Source organism: Acomys minous (genome assembly GCF_964271855.1).
Source record: "Acomys minous genome assembly, chromosome: 20".
NCBI classification, from domain to species: domain Eukaryota; kingdom Metazoa; phylum Chordata; class Mammalia; order Rodentia; family Muridae; genus Acomys; species Acomys minous.
The window spans coordinates 25304639-25327353 of NC_140502.1; the positions used below are offsets into that span (position 1 = coordinate 25304639).

At 57.8% G+C, this 22715-nt stretch overlaps 1 protein-coding gene across 3 annotated transcripts in view; it reads right to left on the minus strand.

Moving 5' to 3' along the window:
• The window catches only part of SIPA1L3 (signal induced proliferation associated 1 like 3), a 216770-nt gene that overhangs the window by 189960 nt on the left and 4095 nt on the right, over window positions 1-22715 (minus strand). The window contains exon 1 of one of the 3 annotated variants that reach the window (XM_084771146.1): window positions 12072-12660. The exons of the other annotated variants lie outside the window; for them this stretch is intronic. The gene's annotated coding sequence lies outside the window, so the exon portion shown is untranslated. Of the gene's footprint in view, window positions 1-12071; window positions 12661-22715 lie in introns of those variants that run through there. 3 annotated transcript variants of the gene reach the window in all.

Sequence of the window (22715 nt, forward strand, 5' to 3'; positions counted from 1 at the left end):
CAAGCATGGCACGCCAGGAGCATCCTAATGCCTCTCACCTGGCAGGCGTGCGAACGGACACACGTGTGGGAGTGAAAGCCTGTGATGCCGGCACTCGGCACTCGGGGGTGGAGACAGGGGGCTCAGGCATTCAAAGGGGGCCTGGTCTACGGGAGGCCTTATGTCAGAACAGACCAAGAGAAGCAACGGGCTGGGGAGCCGAGCTCCGTAGCACACGTCCGTAGTCCCAGCACTCGGGAGGCAGAGGCAGGTGGATCTCTACAAGTCAAAGGCAGTTAGAGAGACCCTGTCTCAAAAGACTTGAGAGGGGGGTGGGGTGGGAGGGTCACAAACGAGGGAAGGTGGACTAGCACCCCCCGGGCGGTGATTAGGCGGCAGGCCAGTCCACACACGGCAAGATGGTACTGAGGGAAGATGCTGTTTCCAGCCCACGTGTGGCTTCTCAAGATTTAAGTCAATCAATGTAAAATTCCTTGTAAGTAGGCTGGGCGTGGTGGCACACACTCGGGAGGCAGAGGCAGGGGGATCACTTTGAGTTCGAGGCCAGCCTGGTCCACAAAGCGAGTCCAGGACAGCCAAAGCTACACAGAGAGATTCTGTCTCAAAACAAAACAAAACAACAACAACAAAAATCTCCTTGTAGTAAGGCCTGAATTCAAAGTGTGCAGTGTCAGGATTCAGTTAGTGGCCCTGACAGTGATCAGTGACCCCAGAGGCAAAAGCTGACTTGGGGTTGGGTGACACCAAGTCAAGTCACGGGACGCACACCCTGTGACGGGGACTGCCCTTGCCTGTGCATACTGGGGAATATGGTCACAAGTTGAGCCCCACCACACCTTTTCAGAGCCACACGCAGGGCGCACCTCGGTTGGCAGTCAGAGTCCCTGCTCTCTGCCCTGTGGTAAACGCTGTGATAAAAGGTGTGCGGGGAGCTGGGTTATCAGGGGCGTTATCAGGAAACGCCATTGGCCAGCTTCGTCCCATCCTGAACTCATAAAGGCAAGACGTGGACGGCCTGCGAGGGCTGTGTCAACGTGGTGCACTGGAGGCCGTGGCTGAAGGGAAAGACAGAAGGGTTACCCCGTGGCCAGCAGCTTCCACTCCAGCCCCGAGGAATCCATGAAGGTGACACACCCCTGTAACCCCAGGACCAGGGAGGTAGAGGCAGGAGGGTAAGAGGGTCAAAGCCATCTTGGCTTGATACCAAGTTTGAAGCCAGCCTGTGCTACCTCAAGGCTATCTACTGTGTGTGTGTGTGTGTGTGTGTGTGTGTGTGTGTGTGTGTATGCGCGCGCGCGCACGCGTGTGTGCATGCCTGCATGGATGCATGGGTGCATGCGTAACCACATCAACTCCTGTTAAAAGGGACTGGGGATGTCTGGCAGGGGTAGTGCACACCTTTAACCCCAGCACTCAGGAGTGTGAGGCCAGCCTGGTCTACAGAGTTCTAAGACAGACAGACAATAAAACAAAACAGAACAAAAACAAAAACACACAAACCTTCTGTCTTGAAAAACCAGAGGGACAGAGGGAGATTTTGATTGAGCATCACTTGGACCCTGCACTGCGCCTTTCTCTTTAGCTGGCCAGGCTGCCTGGAGGCCCCACCATCACCCTGAGGCCCCACCACCATCACCCTGAGGCCCCACCACCATCACCCTGAGGCCCCACCATCACCCTGAGGCCCCACCGTCACCCCGAGGCCCCACCATCACCCCGAGGCCCCACCATCACCCCGAGGCTCCACCATCACCCCGAGGCCCCACCATCACCCCGAGGCCCCACCATCACCCTGAGGCTCCACCATCACCCCGAGGCCCCACCGTCACCCTGAGGCTCCACCATCACCCCGAGGCTCCACCATCACCCCGAGGCCCCACCATCACCCCGAGGCTCCACCATCACCCCGAGGCTCCACCATCACCCCGAGGCCCCACCATCACCCTGAGGCCCCACCATCACCCTGAGGCCCCACCATCACCCTGAGGCTCCACCATCACCCCGAGGCCCCACCATCACCCTGAGGCTCCACCATCACCCTGAGGCCCCACCATCACCCTGAGGCTCCACCATCACCCCGAGGCCCCACCATCACCCTGAGGCTCCACCATCACCCTGAGGCCCCACCATCACCCTGAGGCCCCACCATCACCCCGAGGCTCCACCATCACCCCGAGGCCCCACCATCACCCTGAGGCTCCACCATCACCCTGAGGCTCCACCATCACCCTGAGGCCCCACCATCACCCTGAGGCTCCACCATCACCCTGAGGCTCCACCATCACCCTGAGGCTCCACCATCACCCTGAGGCTCCACCATCACCCTGAGGCTCCACCATCACCCTGAAGCTCTTCAATCCCCATTCCTCTGAAAGCCAGAAGATGGGGAGTGGTGACTGTCAGATGCTCCACCAGGCCTTCGCCCTCACTCTTCCGCTGCATCCTCATGGCTCCAGCCACAGAGCTCCTCAACACAGCAAGCGCATTCCTGTATCAGCGCCTTGCACTTGCTCTTGCCAGGTCTGTCCTGGGGCTGGCACCTGTGAGCCATCGTCCCAACCATGGACCCCAGGAAGCTCCCTATAACCCCAGCTGCAGGGCCTGCCCACCCCCACCCCACCCCCGCTGCAGGGCCCACCCCCACTGCAGGGCCCACCCCCACTGCAGGGCCCACCCCCACTGCAGGGCCCACCCCCACTGCAGGGCCCACCCCCACTGCAGGGCCCACCCCCCACTGCAGGGCCCACCCCCAGCTGTGTCTCTATTCTGCACACAGAGGGATTAGTTGGAGTTTACATTCTGGGGACAGACTTTCTGGGGCTCTGTCCCCAGGCCTTGAAACATACGTAAAGCTCAGTGGCTATTACTGAATATGCATGGCCCCTCGCAGCGCGTCAGACGCTCCCCGCCCACAGGGAGTCCCTCTTAGAAGCCCACAGGCTCCCGGGCAAGAGAATGCATTAGTGATCGCCAAGCATCCGAGCGATTGGGAGCGAGCGCGCTATCGCTCTAAAGAATTCGTGACCCAGATACCGAGCCCAGGGTCAGAGCTCCCGGTGACCAGGCTACTAGAAGGAAGCAGCAGCCTGTCCCCACCCAGCCGTCCCTTCATTGTTCTCTTGTCAGTACCCAGAAGCCTCTTGGGCAGACCCTCAGCAGACACCACAAAGTCAAAGATCACATTGGCGGTGGGGGTGGGGGTACTGTTGGCAAACACCAAGGCCCCACCTGGCCAAAGGTGAGGCCCGGGGCAACCACACCTGCCCAGGGGACAGCTGGGACCAGTATCAGGGTGTGTGCAGTATCAAGGTCCAGAGGAGATCGGAGGGATGGACACAAACCCACGGGAATGTTGGGATCACTGGTCCAGATTGTGCAGATTAGAAGCCAGGCTGACGGTTCAGGCCTCATTTCTAACGTAAGCGAAGGTTCAAAGGAGCCAGGACCCGGGGGTGGGGGGTGGGGATAAATAATACATGCGGTTTCTCCTTGCAGCGTGAGTCCGGCAACATGGAGAGGGCATATTACAATGTCACAATGATGGCAGACCGCCAATAACAAAACAGACGGAGGCAACAGTCACCCACGGCCACTAACACCACAGAGCACAGATGACAACGGACTTTTCCCACGGTGCCTATTGGATACAGGCACAGAAACACCGGGAGGTGGCCCTGCCCTTCCAGCCAAATCAGTGTGTGCGTGTGCACATGTGAGCGTGTGTCCATATGGGACCGTGTGTGCATGTGTGCACCTGCTGTGCATCAAAGCTGAAGCTCACTCAGTGTCTAAATCCAACTGCTCATTACAGCAAAGATAGGAAAGACCCAGCCCACGCTAGAGATCACTGTGGACAGGACAAACCACACAGCTCTCTTCGGCAAAGAAACTGCCAGAAAAGCCAGATGCGGTGGCAGAGCCTGTGAGCCGACAACTCGGGAGGCTGAGGCAGGAAGGTCGGAATTCCAGGCCAGCCTAAGGAAGGAAGCAAGCAAAAAGCCAAGGCGCGGGGTGGGTGGAGGGGTCAGAGGGTAGGGGCACTTCCTGTCCCAGTATGGGGACCTGAGAGCAACTCTCTACTACCCATGGCTAATGGGCTGTGTGTGCCTGGAGCCCCGAGACTCGGCCAGCCCAAGACTCAGGCTTCTACTTCAAAGAGAGACCCTATGTCAAGGAAACAAGACAGAACAATTGAGACAGCAGATGGCCTCCCCTCGCTTGCACACGCACACGCACAGACACGTACACCTGCACACACACACAGACGCACACAGATAGACACAGACACACAAACACAGATACACACAGACACACATGTGCACACACATAGATACAGACATGCGCGCACACACACATACATGCACACTGCAAGACAGAAAAGGGAGAGGAGAGGAATCATAAAAGGTGTGAGACTTGCCAAGTGGTGGTGGCGCACGCCTTTAATCCCAGCACTCGGGAGGCAGAGGCAGGTGGATCGCTGTGAGTTCGAGGCCAGCCTGGTCTACAAAGTGAGTCCAGGACAGCCAGGGCTACACAGAGAGACCCTGTCTCGAAAAACAAAACAAACAAAAATGCCCACTGCCACGGAAATGGGGACAACAGAAGCGCTGGTGGGCTGGATGGCTCAGCAGGTTAGGGCACCTGACTCCAAGTCGTAAACTGAGTTCAATCCCCAGAACACGGTGGGGGGAAAGAGGGGACTCTCAGTGGTTGTCCTCTGACCTCTGACCTCCAGATGTGCACCCCAGCACCGTCTGTGCCCACACACAGATACAACACCTAACACAAATGTAATGACTGAAATAAAAGAGAAATCGACCAGGACAGAAATGCGGCCTAGCAGTTAAAACAAAAGATGACCTACGGCTACATCAGTCCCGATCAATCTTGGAATTGTATTAAGTGAAAAACATGGCTTCAAAAAAAAAATACCTACACATGTTTCGTTTTGCTCTGATTTTTGAGACAGGGTCTCAGATTGTTGCCTCGGGCCCCCAATTACTAGGATTACAGGCATGTACCGCCATGCCCAGCCTCAACAGTTAATTCTGCCAAAGTAGGAGAAATTCAAGACAACAGCTGCCTCTAGAAGGCCGGAAAGTGAGGTCTATGGACGAGTGATGCCGGCTCTTGGGCCCACAGTAGACTAACGGCTGCCTGTTAGTGCATGACACATCTTTTTTGTTTTATATAGAGAGTGTTGTCCACTCTACAGGCCAAATACATACATTTGCTACTCTTTAGGCCTGAGGACGTAGGTTAGTGGTAAAGAGCCGGCCTAGCATATGGAGGCCACGGGTTCCACACTGATTTCTTTCTTTCTTTTTTTTTTTTAAACAAGCAACATCTAGGTCTAAGTAACAAGCTTCTGTCAGATACACCAGTGAGGCAGGGACGGAGCAGTGGGTGGTTTCTGGTTCTTGTTTGTTCTGGTGTCGCAAGCCCATTTCAGTAAGAAACGTTTCTAAGCTAACTAACTAAAGCAATATGGTACAGAATTCAGTTCCTGGACTCCAGGGCCACACAGGAGGAGGCTGAGTCAACTCCATGGCACCATCCCTGAAGGACGCACAGCAAGCTGCTGAGCCAGTCCATGTCTGCTCCCCCCCACCCCCCCCACCCCCATCTGAGACAGTGTCTGCTGCAGGGAGGAGACCCCCACGAACCGGCTTTACTGAACGGGTGAAGACCGAGGCTGGCTGCCTCGTGGCCATTTGTCTGACTTCAGCACCTAATGAGGGAAAACCTGAGCAACAGCGCGAGACCTACAGATGAGCCAGGTGGCTCCCTTCCCTGCTCCCTACAGGCATCCCGTGATGCCTGGAGTCTGGCTGACCCCAAGGACCCCCTGAGTACGTGCTGCCTCGGTTCATGTAACCACTTCTGTGACTGACTGAACGTGAACCAGCAGTGCAGGACCCTAGGCAACGCAGCACGGGCGTCTGCTTCTTCCCTTCCTGACCCCTCTGCTCAGGCATTTCCCAGACTTCCTTGCAGCAGAGGGTGGTCATGCCACAAAGCTGTGACCGAAGAGACACAGGTAGAGACCAGCTAAGGACTTCAGGACAGGCTCTGCTTTCCCATAGCAACGTCTCCATCCTGGCTTGGCTTCCTCCTGTGACAAGGACACGCAACTGCAAGCAAAGCCGGGGTCTTCTGGCTGCGAGGCCGAGGCTGCCGAAGCTGACAGAACCCTGCCCTCTCACCGGTGCTCACAGGTGAACCCCAACAGGGCAGCCGTGCTGGGTTCAATGCTTGCACCATCCCTCCCCTGCTTTCACGAGTCTGTACAGATACAAGGACTGATCTTAACCAACCGAGAAGTGATGGGATCGAGTCTTCGCCCCAGGCCATAAGAAGACCTAAGAAGGCCAAGAGGCAGACCCGGTGGTGCACGCCTGTAACCTGGGCTACACACCGAGTTCGAGGTCAGCCAAAGTTAGATCGAAAGACCCCGGCTGCCAACAAATGCAGACCAGAAAATGACAAAGCGAGAGGAAGAGGCCGCTGTCATACAAGCCTGGCTGACTACGGAGGCTACGTGGGAGGAAAGGCCAGAGATCCGTTTGAAGAAACACCCTCTGGACCACTCCAGCCCTGTGCACACCCTACCTGCAGCCACGGCAAGCCCAGCTGGAGAGCCATGGTCATTCACAGTTGACAGCGTAAGGCAGTGGCCGTCTGGGGTCTCGTTGGGCAGCAAGATCGCATCAGAATGTGCCACGTTTCACGGTGACAGGGATGTTCCCAAGATGATGCGACCTGACAGAAATCTCCTAAGTGTTTTGGTTTCCAACGACTGCTAATAGGAAGGAACGGCCCCTCCCCTTTCTCTGTGTGACCAAAGTACCTATTAGGCACAACTAATCTGCATAGGGTGATGCATCTGTGAATAATTTCTATAATTAAAGAGCATTTGGAATAGGTGGTTCTCACAGCGCTGGGCCTGGTGAGAAGCCCCGGAAGACACGCCTCTGTCTGGACAGGGGCAGCGTTGTGCTACCAGTGCTCCCTGCCCTCCTCAAATGCCCACAGAGGCAAAGTTAAAGTAGCTAAGCGGTCTGACACCTGTGAGCTAATTAATGAAGGTCATTGATTACAAAGAGAATTTTGGGAAAAAAACTAGAAACAAAAAGAAAGCACACCGGAAACATCTAGCCAATTAAATTACGACACGCCTACTACGTGTCCTGAAGATATTAACAGAGTACATCTGGAGTGGGAGTGTGGCTCAGTGGTAGAGCCCCTGCCTGGAATCCCCCAGTGAGGGGCTGGGGTGTGGCTCAGTGGTAGAGCCCCTGCCTAGAATCCCCCAGTGAGGGGCTGGGGTGTGGCTCAGTGGTAGAGCCCCTGCCTAGAATCCCCCAGTGAGGGGCTGGGGTGTGGCTCAGTGGTAGAGCCCCTGCCTAGAATCCCCCAGTGAGGGGCTGGGGGTGTGGCTCAGTGGTAGAGCCCCTGCCTAGAATCCCCCAGTGAGGGGATGGGGGCGTGGCTCAGTGGTAGAGCCCCTGCCTAGAATCCCCCAGTGAGGGGCTGGGGGCGTGGCTCAGTGGTAGAGCCCCTGCCTAGAATCCCCCAGTGAGGGGCTGGGGTGTGGCTCAGTGGTAGAGCCCCTGCCTAGAATCCCCCAGTGAGGGGCTGGGGTGTGGCTCAGTGGTAGAGCCCCTGCCTAGAATCCCCCAGTGAGGGGCTGGGGGCATGGCTCAGTGGTAGAGCCCCTGCCTAGAATCCCCCAGGGAGGGCTGGGGTGTGGCTCAGTGGTAGAGCCCCTGCCTAGAATCCCCCAGTGAGGGGCTGGGGTGTGGCTCAGTGGTAGAGCCCCTGCCTAGAATCCCCCAGTGAGGGGCTGGGGTGTGGCTCAGTGGTAGAGCCCCTGCCTAGAGTCCCCCAGTGAGGGGCTGGGGTGTGGCTCAGTGGTAGAGCCCCTGCCTAGAATCCCCCAGTGAGGGGCTGGGGGCATGGCTCAGTGGTAGAGGCCCTGCCTAGAATCCCCCAGGGAGGGCTGGGGTGTGGCTCAGTGGTAGAGCCCCTGCCTAGAATCCCCCAGTGAGGGGCTGGGGTGTGGCTCAGTGGTAGAGCCCCTGCCTAGAATCCCCCAGTGAGGGGCTGGGGTGTGGCTCAGTGGTAGAGCCCCTGCCTAGAATCCCCCAGTGAGGGGCTGGGGTGTGGCTCAGTGGTAGAAGACATGCTAGGATGAAAATGAGACTTTTTTTTCTTTTTAGATTTTTATTTAATGTGTATGAGTGCTGTGCCTGGTGCCCACAGAGGCTGGGACAGGGCATCAGGTCTCCAGAGGCTAAGGATGGTGTAGCCATCTCTCAGCCCTTTTTCTTTTCTTTCCCCTTCTCTCTTTTCTTTCTTCTGTCTCCTCTCCCTGCCCCCGCTGCCCCTCTCTTTCATAGTTTTTTGAGACAGGGTTTCTCTGTGTAGCCTTGGCTGTCCTGAAACTCACTCTGTAGACCAGACTGGCCTCAAACTCACAGCGATCCGCCTGCCTCTGCCTCCTGAGTGCTGGGATTAAAGGCGTGCGCCACCACAGCCCGGCGGCCATTTTTTGTTGTTGTTGTTGTTGTTGTTGTTTTCTTTTTCTTTTTTTTCAGAAAAGCAGACTGGAGGAACATTTCCATATAGTCCTGCTGTGCATGAGAGCAAAATGCAGGGAAATAAAGACTGTTCAATCCTTAGAAGAACAACCCTGTTCCCTATAGTGCTGTACAAGCAGGGAGGAAGCACTCACAGTAGGGCTGTGCAAAGACATTGCTGTCAGAGGGTGCTGACTGAGGCCAGGGAGGAGGAAGGAGGAGGGAGGAGGAGGGAGGAGGAGGGAGGAGGGAGGAAGAGGGAGGAGGAGGGAGGAGGAGGGAGGAGGGAGGGGGAAGAGGAGGGAGGAGGAAGGAGGAGGGAGGAAGAGGAGGAAGGAGGAGGGCGGAAGGAGGAGGGAGGAAGGAGGAGGGAGGAGGAGGGAGGAGGGAGGAAGAGGGAGGAAGAGGAGGAAGGAGGAGGGAGGAAGGAGGAGCACCTTCAAAGAAGAGTGGGGTTGGGGACAGACTGAAAATGCTAAGAATCTGAGGGCAGCTCAGGAGTGCTCCCCAGCCCCACTCTATTTGATTCGCTGGTCCTCTGAGACATTCGGTGTCACCTGAGCTCTCTATAACTTCTCGCTTACAGGGACTATCGGTTAGCACCATCTTCCAGAAACACCAACGAAGACTCAGAGGCCAGGCCATGCCAGGACTCAAGGAGTACGAGAAGTGGCTTTCCCCAAAACGGTGCTCCTTGGCGCTAAAGGGACAGTGCCGTGGCTACGGCGGCCCTGCACACTGCAACATGGGGGGCTCAGGGCACGTGACTGCCACAGGGCAACGCTGGGTCTGTGAGGAACCTCGGAGAAGCCCCACGGGGCCACTGGCCCGGCTCCCTGGGGAGCCCTGGGGGAAGCCTGTGTGAGATGCTCTTACAGCATCAGGTGGTGGTACCCGGAGCCAGAAGCAGAGGACGCATCGGTTACGACACATCAGATTCCTCCAACTCACTGGTTAATTAAAACCTGCTCAACGCAAAGCAAGAGTTATTGCCTTTAAAGCTCAGAGAAGGGTAAACCGTGGCTGGCTGGACCGCTTGCTCCTTCTGCCTTTCTGCCACAGACCCTGGAGAAATATGGCCTTTCCACACACACACCAAATATGCGTAGGTGGAGGGGCCGTCCACAAATCCTGACTCACTTGTGCCGCATCTTCTGCCATGTGCACCAAATGCCCAAAAGAGCCACTGACAGACCCCAAGATTGGCTGCATGACCACAAGCAGCCACAACCACCGCTGTGGCTTCTCAGAAACGCTGGTGGCGCGCTAGCAAACCCAAGGTGAGTGCAGCTAGCCACCCGCCCTCCATTAGCTTAAATCCATCCACATAACTCAGGCTGCACACAGCACACACCAGGCACTGCTGCTCCACAGCCACCGAGGCCTGTGCACACAGCGCACACCAGGCACCGCTGCTCCACAGCCACCGAGGCCTGAGCACACAGCGCACACCAGGCACCGCTGCTCCACAGCCACCGAGGCCTGAGCACACAGCGCACACCAGGCACCGCTGCTCCACAGCCACCGAGGCCTGAGCACACAGCGCACACCAGGCACCGCTGCTCCACAGCCACCGAGGCCTGAGCACACAGCGCACACCAGGCACTGCTGCTCCACAGCCACCGAGGCCTGAGCACACAGCGCACACCAGGCACTGCTGCTCCACAGCCACCGAGGCCTGAGCACACAGCGCACACCAGGCACCGCTGCTCCACAGCCACCGAGGCCTGTGCACACAGCGCACACCAGGCACTGCTGCTCTACAGCCACCGAGGCCTGTGCACACAGCGCACACCAGGCACTGCTGCTCCACAGCCACCGAGGCCTGAGCACACAGCGCACACCAGGCACCGCTGCTCCACAGCCACCGAGGCCTGTGCACACAGCGCACACCAGGCACTGCTGCTCCACAGCCACCGAGGCCTGAGCACACAGCGCACACCAGGCACTGCTGCTCCACAGCCATCGAGGCCTGAGCACACAGCGCACACCAGGCACCGCTGCTCCACAGCCACCGAGGCCTGTGCACACAGCGCACACCAGGCACCGCTGCTCCACAGCCACCGAGGCCTGAGCACACAGCGCACACCAGGCACCGCTGCTCCACAGCCACCGAGGCCTGAGCACACAGCGCACACCAGGCACTGCTGCTCCACAGCCACCGAGGCCTGAGCACACAGCGCACACCAGGCACTGCTGCTCCACAGCCACCGAGGCCTGAGCACACAGCGCACACCAGGCACCGCTGCTCCACAGCCACCGAGGCCTGTGCACACAGCGCACACCAGGCACCGCTGCTCCACAGCCACCGAGGCCTGAGCACACAGCGCACACCAGGCACTGCTGCTCCACAGCCACCGAGGCCTGAGCACACAGCGCACACCGGGCACCGCTGCTCCACAGCCATCGAGGCCTGAGCACACAGCGCACACCAGGCACTGCTGCTCCACAGCCACCGAGGCCTGAGCACACAGCGCACACCAGGCACTGCTGCTCCACAGCCACCGAGGCCTGTGCTCCCATGGTCAACAGCTGGGAAGCGAGTGGAAGAAATCCAGGGGGGTAGGTGGCTCCCGGGTGCCTGAGAGGTGGTGTCACTTAAGAAAGAGGAAGTCACCCAGGGCAGGGAAGATCTGAGCCGAGCCTGGTGGAGGGAGGTGGCTTTGGACTGTAAGTCCTGAAAATGGCTTCATGACTACGGGAAGGCAGGAGACGTGCTGCCCCAAATGTCCCACGGGTTCCTAGGCAGAGGGCACAGTCAGGGGGCGGCTAGTGCAGGGAAGGGCAAGCCAGCGTGTCCCGCCCCCTCACATACACACCTGCGGAGTATTCCAGGTGACACAAGCACAGGGGCCAGAGGAGTTGGGGCACTTTTACGTGACAACTCAGTGGGTACTGCGGCTAATTTCCTATTTCCCAAAAAGAAGAAGCTGAGGCCCAGGGAGGGAGGAGTCACAGGAGACCGCACAGCTCCACAGCAGCGCGTATCAGGCTGGGGGAGTCTCAGGAGGCTGCCCAGTGAGCGCGTATCAGGCTGGGGGAGTCTCAGGGGGCTGCCCAGTGAGCGTGTATCAGGCTGGGGGAGTCTCAGGAGGCTGCCCAGTGAGCGTGTATCAGGCTGGGGGAGTTTCAGGGGGCTGCCCAGTGAGCGTGTATCAGGCTGGGGGAGTCTCAGGGGGCTGCCCAGTGAGCGTGTATCAGGCTGGGGTGCCCAGGGCCCCGGGAACAAAGTCTGCACACAATGGGGGCCCTGCTGGAGTCACGAGCTCTTTCCCTGGGGAGCCTTGGCGTCCACCTTCTTCTCACTTCCTCTACACTGGGCCCACCACTTCCCCGGGGTTAGGGACAGACAGGGAAACACTTCGCGGGAGAATCGGCGAGGGGAAGGGGAGAGAGGAAAAGCCACCCGGCTAGTCTGGCTCCAGCAAGGAAGAAAGGCGTTACTAACTTTCTCTGGAAGGTGCTAAGGAGTTAGGAGACACTGCTCACCTCTCAGGCGTCCCGGAACAAGGCCCTGATCACAAGGCAGGCAGGTCACTAGGAGGCTGTCCCCAGGTGTGGCTTCTAGCCCAGGTTCTCCCTAGGCAAGGGCCACCTGCCCGGGCTCCCTAGGCCAGCCTGGTGTGGGACCTCCTCCAGTGCTGTGGGTGCCTGGAATGCGGAAACGGGAACCAGCAGTGCCAGCTTCAGACGACTTATTCAGCGGCCTCCAGGCCACGCCAGCTACCGGAGTTCCCCCGAGATGGCCGCTCTCGGCACACAGGCACATACCCAGAGAGGCTATTTCGACAATATTCCCTTTGGGGAAGGGAAACAACAGGATTCCTTACGCATTACGACACGTGGTCTCGGGTCTGAATGAGTTTGGGAGAAAAGCTCGGAGGTAACAAAGCTTGCCTGTTACCTCCCATTCAGCGACAGGCCACCTGCTCAGTGCACGCCGGGCCAGGGCTGGAACCGCGCCACACACAGCATCCCTGCCCTGCGTGCAGCAGCCTCACCCGCAGCCTTCCCGCACACAGGTGGGCCCTGGCCGCTGCGGGCAGTGCTGGCTGCCCAGGCTGGAGGCTTAATGATTAAGCCTTGCGGAGCCTTCCAGCTAGTTTTGCAAACACAACTCTGGGAGAGTGCTGCTGTTACGCACTGCCGTCTCTCCGGAGCCTCATGGGTAGCCTCTGTGTCAGAACCACCGTCACTCATGGCTGTTTTGCAGATAGGGTTGAAAAGAAGTCACGGGACGGGGGTCACACAACAGGAGGGGGCTCAAGCCAGGCAGTGCAGCTCAGAGGTCCCGCGGCTTTTGACTACTGTGCTAACCGGCCCTTGCGAGGAGACTAGTGTCCACCTTGGGATGGGGACAGAGTCAGTGAGGTCACAGCTCTGGCCCATTGCAAATGGGGCGCAACAGCTTCTGACTATAATCTCGGCAGTGGAAGAGGGAGGCAAGAGTTCAAGACCAACCTGAGCTACACCAGTCTGTCTAAAACAAACAACAAACAAAGACAACAAGCAAAACAGTTCAGTCAGTCACCTGAGCCTTCAAAATGAAAAAAAAAAAAAAAAAACTGGTTCCCAGTTGCGGAGCTTAACCTCTGGGTGTCTGATAGAAATGGATGAGACCGGCATTTGGGAGGCTGAGGCAAGAGGAACGGCTGCAAGTTCAAGGCCAGTCTGGGCTGCAGGTGAGAGACTCTGTCTCAGAAAAGCAAGATGTAAACTCTCACCACTTTCTTCATCAAACAGCTCAGAACACGCGTTCTGGATTAGATGCTGCCATGAACAGGAACCAAGCTGCTCTTACCGCAGGGAGCCCTCAGTCACCTGACAATAAATTAACTTGCAGAAAAACCAAAAACCCTGCAGCAAGCAGACCCCATGCACCGGGCACGAACCGTGGGTCAGGCATTTAAGTGCTCAATCCCTTCAGCCTAGGAGGACGGACCGTCCCCAGCTCCTCCTTGCGGCCAGACACTACGAGTCATGTGACTTTCCCAAGGGGAGCAAGTAGGACCCAGGACTTGCACACATGCTGTTACATTTCTTTTTTTTTTTTTTTTTAGGTTTTTTTTTTTTTCCGTTTTTTCAAGACAGGGTCTCTCTGTGTAGCCTTGGCTGTCCTGGACTCGCTTTGTAGACCAGGCTGGCCTCGAACTCACAGCGATCCACCTGCCTCTGCCTCCCGAGTGCTGGGATTAAAGGCGTGCGCCACCACGCCTGGTTAACTCACATTTCTTAGCTCCTCTGTAGTCTCCCAAGGCAACCACTGTACACAGGTGGTAGTCACGGGAAAACACCACCTATAAGAGGAATGTCGCTTTCATAGATGGTTGGGGACGATGACAGAGCCACCAAGGTCCACGATTTTGAGCTGGCAATCTGCACTTGGCCTGTGTCCTCTCCTCCGTCCACCCACCGGCCTTCCAGGGTCCTTAGAGATGAGCCTCTGTGAGAAGCACCTTGCTCAGGAGTGGGGGTGGGGTGGGGGGAGCAGAGGGGGCCCCCGGTGGTGGTAAGCTGAGTAAGCTCTCAAAAACCATGCACACACACCCCCAGGGTCGCCACCCAACTTGGGTGTCCCTAAACTTTCAGACAAAACATGTGGTAGCTGATACAGCGTAGGGCTCCCAGGGCACTGGGGCTGGGCACCGGTTTTCAGGGGTGGACGTGATGAAAGAGCACACACAGCTAAGTAACCAAGGTAATTACAAATCCTGTAAGTGCAACACAGACAGAAAAGCGCAGATACTGCGGCCCCGCCCTTCCGCCCACCCACACAGCCGACCTGCTCGCACTGTTGTCTGTACCTGGACAGTGCTGTGGTCTGCACGCCAACAGCCTCTGGCCCTGGCCTATGATTTGTCCGGACAGGGTCGTGTGTCAGGTTGTCACAGTGCTACCCTGAGGGACCTAAGAGGAACCAGGAGGCAAGGCCACAGCGAAAGATTTCTTCTCTCTTAAAGCCACACGCAGTAAGAGGTGTCTGTCCTTAATCGCTGCGGGGTAGAGCCCTACAGGGGGTGTCAGCTGGGGCCACTCAGGGAGCCAGAGGTCACGAGAGGTACACAGCGGGTGGCAGAGTGACGCGCAGGAGTGGGACTGGGTCCTCATCCTCGCTGAAGAGCTACTGTCAGCCCTTGTACTGAGGCCTGTGGGCTCCTTTGTTATATAAATCGCATTTCCAGCCAGTTCCGTTGGGGCTTCCTAAGACAGGAGGTCAGTAAGTCTCAAGGCGTGGGTCCTGGACACGGAGCCTGGTAGCTCCCGGGGAACTGCCAGACGCGCAAACGCTCACACTGGAGCACAGAGCTCGTGGGACGGGCCCCGCTTGTCCGTGTTCTGCAGGCCGGGGACCCCTGCAGGAGCAGCAAGGCTGAGAAGACTGACCACCATGGCCCAGCCTTTCCCCCACTAAGCGAGTTATTTAAATTCTACAGAGGGAATTACCAGGTTAGCTGAAGGGGCGGGCGGAGGCCCGGGCTGAAGTCAGCCACTGCGTGGGGATACCTGGCACCGTGCGTGGCACACGCTGGACAGCAGCACCTGCTGTTTGCTGCAGCCAATGCTGTCGTCGCCATTACGGTTGGCGGCCGAGGGCAGCGCTGGGCCCTACCTTTTTTTATATTTATCTTTCCCCAAGGGTTACAGTCCTTTGCTTTGTCTCTCCACAAAGACAATTATCCTTCTGGTCAGCATAAGGGTGTGGCGAACAAGGGAGGCCAAAGCCTGTCTTCCTGTGCCATGGCTCTCAGGTCTCTTCCCAAAGCCTGGGCCGCTGCACCCCCCCCCCCCCCAGCACATGCCACCACGGGCACTCTAAGCTCGGAGCCTAGCTTTGGAGCCATAGCTGGGCAGGGGTTCTCACTCTGGGGTGGTGTAGGCACCGCGGGGCCAGTTGTTGACAGGGAGAGCCTGAGAGACAGGGAGATGCGGGAGGTGTGCTCTCTGGCCAGCAGCCCTTAGGGTGAGTAGGAGTGGCCAGATGCGTCCTGCTCCAGAAAGGGACCGAACTTCAGAACTTCATAACCCACAGGCAGGCAGTCTCTTATGGTCAGGAAGGGTGAGTGTAATGTGGGGCTGAGGATCAGCAGGGAATTGGGCCAACGGCGCCGCTGACGGAGGGACTGAGGATCGGAGGCAGAGGCAGGCGGATTGCTGTGAGTTCGAGGTCAGCCTGGTCTACAAAGTGAGTCCAGCTCAGCCAAGATTACACAGAGAAACCCTGTCTCGAAAAACTGAGGAAAAAAAATTCAGTGTAATTTACCCATCAACCCTGCAACGTCCTCAGTGTTACTGAACATTCAGATTGCCTGTTATTTTAGAGGGGGAAAAAAAAAGGAAGAGCAGGCTCCAGGTCACAGAAAAGACAAAGGGGCAAACAAACCTGACGAACCGCTGCCACCTTTGTCTTCCCCACCTCCCCCTCAGCCTTATCTCTCCTGGGCACCTCCCACTGCACACTCCTCGCCTCCTCCAGGGCCCTGCTCTGCTGACTCTGCCGAAACCGTCAACACCCTCCTCCCTAATACTGCATGTTTTCCTCCTCTTGGTACTTAGGACCGGCTAATAGGTACACAGCCTATTTATTTACCTTGTTTTCTATTTTTTGTTTGTTTGGTTTTTTTTTTTCGAGACAGGGTCTCTCTGTGTAGCCCTTGGCTGTCCTGGGCTTGCTTTGTAGACCAGGCTGGCCTCGAACTCACAGCGATCCTCCTGCCTCTGCCTCCCGAGTGCTGGGATTATAGGCGTGCGCCACCACCGCCTGGCTGTTTTTTCATTTTTTAAAAATGCTATTTTTCCACACATGGTGGAAGTCAAGAGGATAATTTTCAACGCCTTTATCCCCTGAGCCATCTTATTGCCCAGTTGTTGTATTGTTTTTGTGTTTCTTTGAGATAGGGTTTATGCAGCCCAGGTTGGCCTCGGACTCACTACAAAGCTGAAGACGGCTTTGAATCCCTGGCGATCCCGCCTCTGCTTCCCAAGGAAGGTTCCAGGCGTGTGTCACTGCTTTAGCTTCATGTCTCGTGTTTTCCTGCTCACACTTGAGTGGCCCAGGAGGGAGAGGAGGGTGAGGAAGGGAGTCTCCATGGCTAGGCACCCTTCATGGCCAGCACGGTTCTCATGAGAGCGCGCTCGCCAAGTAGGCTGGGCTGGGGAGTGGTGGCGACGTCTGAGCTCAGTAGTCCTGGCCTACGGAGCAAGCTGCAGGACATCCACGGCTACACAGAGAAACCCTGCTTCAAGAAAACAAAACCAACGATGAAGCTGGGGAGCCGGGCTGCCTTCAATCCCAGCACTTGGGAGGCAGACGCAGGCAGATCTCTATGAGTCAGACACCGGCCTGGTCTACACAGTGGATTCCATTGACAGCCAGGGCTACACAGAGAGACCCTGTCTCCATAACACAAAATAAAAACAGATCAAAAACCACATCTGGGGGCTGGGGCGGTGACTCAGTTGATATTACTTGCTGCCAAGTCTGGAGTTCAATTCCTGGGCCTCTCGTGGTAAGAGGCAAGAAGGACTCTCAGCAGCCTGCCCTCCGCATGCACAGCGCATTCGCCACCCCCGCCCCACATGAACGGAAAGGATTAGAAAACACGCTGTGGACACAACACTTGGGAGGCAGCAGGGGCAGGACTAGAAGGCATTGGAGGCCAGCCTGGGCTACACGGAACCCTGCACTCAACCAGAAATAGGCCAAGCGCTTGCTGTGCCCACGTGAGGACATCAGTCCCACCACCAGAGCCCATGTTTTAAAGAGTGAACTCATGTAATCCTAGCTGTGGGCAGGCTGGTGGCCATCCTACCTTGCCTACTTGTGGGTCAGTGAGCCACAGATGGTCAGTGAGACCCTGCAGGGGCTGGGGAGTAGGCTGTGCCTGAGGAACAACAGTCACGTGTCTCCACGTGCAAGTGCAAGCACACACACACACACACACACACACACCTGCACACATCAATGTACACACAATGATCAATACCAAACGCATGGGGCTAGCATTTGGGTTTAGTCTACCCTCAGATCCAAGAGAAGCACACGCACATGTTCGTGCACACACACACACACACAGACACACCTGCACACATAAATATACACACAAGCATTGGGTTTTGCCAACCCTCAGATCCAAGAGAAGCACGTGCGTGCGCGCGCACACACACACACACACACACACATGCACGCTTGTCCCAAGCTGAGCACCCCTGGAGATGGGGCTCCCAGCAAGTGCCTTTGAAAGAAACACAAGGATAAAAGAGGGAGCTGGGGACAGAGTTGGGGGCTGAGGGGCCGCAGGGCTCTTACGCCCCCTTGCCCCCCATCTCCCACACAAGTGAGGAGCCTGGCTTGAGACAGGAGAAAAGAATCCCCAGCTACAAGAAAGGGTGCCAGCTCTCAGGCAGCGTCACACCTGCCACCTCCCGGGAAGCAAAGGGCAGCAGAGATGTGCTCGCCCCACGAAGGCTTGTGCTTCTCCACCTGATGCTCCTGTGAAAGGATCGCATCGAGGGCTGGGAAGTCGCACCACCCACCGCTAAGGTGCTTCTACAGGCTGTGCCGGGGACCGCAAGTTGGTTGGGAAGGCATTCTCACTGCTGCCCAGGCTTCGGGCCCCAAGCAACAGCCCCCGTCCTTCTTTGGTCAAAACCCGGAGTCCAAGAGGACATGTCCACGGCCTGTCACTGCCTGGGAACCAAAGGCTGCAGGTTCCTGGTGGGGCCTTCTCAAAGCCCTGCAGAGGCTGTGCGTCACAGGGTCTGGCCACAGGGGAGGATTGAGGATCTGGGGCCTCTTGCTGATACAGGTCTTTAGGGGGAAAATGTGGGTGGAGCCTCCCAGTCAGGAGTTAGAAGGAAGAGGGGCCTCAGGAGGACCCTGCCACCACAGGCTCAATAGAAACAGGAAAGCACATGGCTGCTGGAGCCCAGCCGGGGTGCTCCCTGCTGTGCCAAAGGGGGGCTGCCAGACCCCCAGCCAAGTACTACTTGCAGGAAGAAGAAGAAGAAGCAGGGGAAAAAGCAAATAAATTTATTATATAAGTGGACTGAGCAAAGGGTAGGGAATGCACACACACAAGCAAACACGCGCACACAGTTGCACACATGTACGCCTGAACCACACACATGCTGAGTGAAATCTCTTGTGCTTGGTTTTAACTTTTCTTGACGAGGCACTTCAAACACACAGAGAGAAAAGGAGGCTATAATAAGCCCTCGCCACCCAGCTGCCACCGTTCCCAGCGCACGGCCAATCTTGTCTCATCTGTAACTCGCCCCCACGCGCCTGTCCACCCCTCCCTCCCGCCCCCAGGCGGGCGCTGTGAGGCGCATGCTGGGCATCCCAACGGTCCCATTCACAGGAATCTCAGGGCGCACGTGCTGAAGAGAAGGACTGGGCCGCGGGATCAGAAACGCATCTGAAGAACCAACAGCTTCTCCCGGGTGCCCGCAGATACCCAGACCGCTTGTCATTGTAAAGGAGACGGAAGAACGGGTCCTGGGGGCAGAGTCACCCCAGGCCCAGAGTGCCAGTCAACCTCATGGGCCAGAAGGGGTTGGGAGCTGCCGCAGGAGATGGGGGGGGTGCACCCCATCTGCCCATCTGTCGGCTCATGGACCAGAGCCTCAGATGACACGGCTCAGGAAGGGTCACTAACTCTGAGACCCCGAGCGTCTCTGAACCTCAGTTTCCCCATGTGAGGAGCGGAAGTAGCAATGGCTCTACCCCATGGACAGACCGAAGAATCCGCACAGCCCTCAGCACTGTGCTTCCTCTTACGGCCGTCAGTCCGGCCAATGGAGTCTTCCTGCGCACACCAGGTGCAGCCAGGAGTAGGAGGTGAGTGCAAACCATCACCTCAGCGATATAACGAACCCAGAACCCCCTGCCCCTCCTGGCTAACAGGTGCAGATCTGTCTTGCCCTTCTAAGGCCTCATGTAGTCCTGATAATGTAGAGGTGAGCTCAAGCCGGCCCAGCCTCCCTTAAGAACTGGTGAAACCGGGCCCATCCGCCAAAGGACGTCACTTCCCTTCACTGCTGGCAAAAGGGACACATGGCTACCTGTGGCCCTCCTGGCTTCCAGGCTCCCTCAGCATTACAAAAACCTGTTATGCACTTCAAATACATGCTAGTGCTCCAGCTCTTCCCTCCCCTCAGCTGCTCCCCCTCCTTACAATCCACGGGACTCGTCCCCTCCACACTGGCCCCCCTCCACACTGGCCCCCTCCACAGTGGTCCCCTCCACACTGGCCCCCTCCACACTGGCCCCCTCCACACTGGTCCCCTCCACAGTGGTCCCCTCCACACTGGTCCCCTCCACACTGGCCCCCTCCACACTGGTCCCCTCCACACTGGCCCCCTCCACACTGGTCCCCTCCACAGTGGTCCCCTCCACACTGGCCCCCTCCACACTGGCCCCCTCCACACTGGTCCCCTCCACACTGGCCCCCTCCACACTGGTCCCCTCCACAGTGGTCCCCTCCACACTGGTCCCCTCCACAGTGGTCCCCTCCACACTGGTCCCCTCCACACTGGTCCCCTCCACAGTGGCCCCCTCCACACTGGCCCCCTCCACACTGGTCCCCTCCACAGTGGTCCCCTCCACACTGGTCCCCTCCACACTGGTCCCCTCCACAGTGGTCCCCTCCACAGTGGTCCCCTCCACAGTGGTCCCCTCCACACTGGCCCCCTCCACACTGGCCCCCTCCACAGTGGTCCCCTCCACAGTGGTCCCCTCCACACTGGCCCCCTCCACACTGGCCCCCTCCACAGTGGTCCCCTCCACACTGGTCCCCTCCACAGTGGTCGCCTCCACACTGGTCCCCTCCACAGTGGTCCCCTCCACACTGGCCCCCTCCACACTGGCCCCCTCCACAGTGGTCCCCTCCACACTGGCCCCCTCCACAGTGGTCCCCTCCACACTGGTCCCCTCCACAGTGGTCCCCTCCACACTGGCCCCCTCCACAGTGGTCCCCTCCACAGTGGTCCCCTCCACACTGGCCCCCTCCACACTGGCCCCCTCCACACTGGCCCCCTCCACAGTGGTCCCCTCCACACTGGCCCCCTCCACACTGGCCCCCCCCACACTCACGCCCTCTTCCGCCCACTCCGGCTCTCCTGCCACTCTAGTCTCTGTCTCTTGCTCTCTCCTCCGTCTTTCCTGCTCTCCCGTTTCCCTGGCCCTGGCCGTGGTCCTCTCCTTCCTTTGCTCTCTGCTCTGGACCCTTCCCGAAAGCTGTGGCCCCTGATGTCCAACCTAGAGCATCTTTGACAGTGGACAGTGCGATTCCACAGCACCCCACACCCTCGCATTGCTGCGTGAACAAGGTGCTAAATAGAGTCCGCAGTGCTTTGCCTGTCAAACAACGTGGGGAAGGGAAAAAGAGCTGTTTCCACTTCCTCTGTGACCCTTTGCCTCACAGAGAGGGCCCGCAAGGAAGAGCAGCGGTCTACAGTGATCTCGTTTGTTTTGGTTTTGTTTGTTTGGAGACAGGGTCTCTCTGTGTAGCCCTGGCTGTCCTGGACTCGCTTTGTAGACCAGGCTGGCCTCGAACTCACAGCGACCCGCCTGCCTCTGCCTCCCGAGCGCTGGGATTAAAAGGCGCGTGGCCCGTTTGACAAATGCTCAGTTGAGTTAAGTGACGGTCACTGGGTGACTGGAAGGACTGAGGACGCGGTTGGCACCTGGCCCGGCACGCTCCTGGTGGCACGCTCCTGGTGGCACGCTCCTGGTGGCACGCTCCTGGTGGCACACTCCTGGTGGCACGCTCCTGGTGGCACACTCCTGGTGGCAAGCCCATGCACCTGCCGTCATTCTAACTTGACGAACTTGAAAGCAGCGCGAGCTTGGAGAACAGAGATCCGTCCTATGCCAACGGCGACGACACTGCGTACCTCCTGGCTCCAGACTTGCTGTTCCTACCTGGGAGCCCCCCGCCCCCCCCCCTGCAGCCTCCACCTCCTAGCATAGCTGCTGCCTCTTGCTCAGGCAGGTCTTGCCTCACACGCCTTTCCCTCCTAGGCTCCAGAGACCTTCCCTGCTCATCTGGGCAACAGCGCCCGCCACCGCACCACTCTAGCGGGGTACCCTGTTACCCCCCACCCATGCCACTCACACCCCCACCCAGCCTTGAAAGTAGCAGGAACAGCTTTGTTTTCTAACTTCTAACCAAACAAAAACCCTGAAGCCACCTGCTTTACTGCTTTACCCGCGGGTGCTCTGCAAGGCCCAGGAAGAGGAAGCTCTTACCTGAGCCAGGTGTGGCGGAGGATGACTCACTCGCTAAAGGCAACGCTTGGGAGGAGGAGCAGGAAGATTGAGAGTTCAAGGCCAGCCTGGGCTGCTTTGGTTGCAAGACTTGGTTTCAAAACACAAACAGAAAAACAGAGGCCAGACCTTGCCTGTCTCGTTTACTGTCAAATTCTCGGGGCCTAGAAGCAATCATGCCTGGCAAACTGGTCCACGTCGTGAACCAAGAACAGAAACTTGGGCCTGGCCCAGAGCTGACCGCAGGCCAGCAGGCCAGGGTCTTATAGACAGTCCGCTCACTCTCCACCAATCCCTGAGGAAGAGACAGATGTCGTAGTAGACACCTCATCAATGAAAAACATGCTCCGTGAACACCTTACCTATTAGTGGCTGTAGGGGGTCTGGATCCAGAGCTGCCACCTGTGCCGCCCACCTGTGCAGTGTGTCCTAACAATTGTGAGGACAGGTACTCCCGACTGGTGCTCCCCCCGTGGGGCCCCACCCCCACGCCAGCTGTGGTGTGACCGGTGCAATGGCCCGAATCTTCCTTTTCTGAACACATTTTCTCTTCCTTCCAAGAGGCTAAGCCTCTCTCACCCTAAGGGCCAACGCTGCCGCCAAGCTGGTTCCTGCTTCCTAACTCCTCTGTCTTTTTTTCCCCTGGCATTTCCAACGACTGGGGTAGCTCCTCCTCCGAGCCCTGCAGCAGAGGCCTTGGGGCAACAGCAACAGTGGCGCCTGCCCTGTAAGTCTGACACAGTTTCTCTCAACAACCACCCCATAAGGACGGTCTGGTGTTGGGAGCTGGGAACTGAAGCCCTGGGGAATAACTGCCTTAGGGGAGAGGGTCCAGGGAGCGCGGAGCAGTGTCATAACTGGAA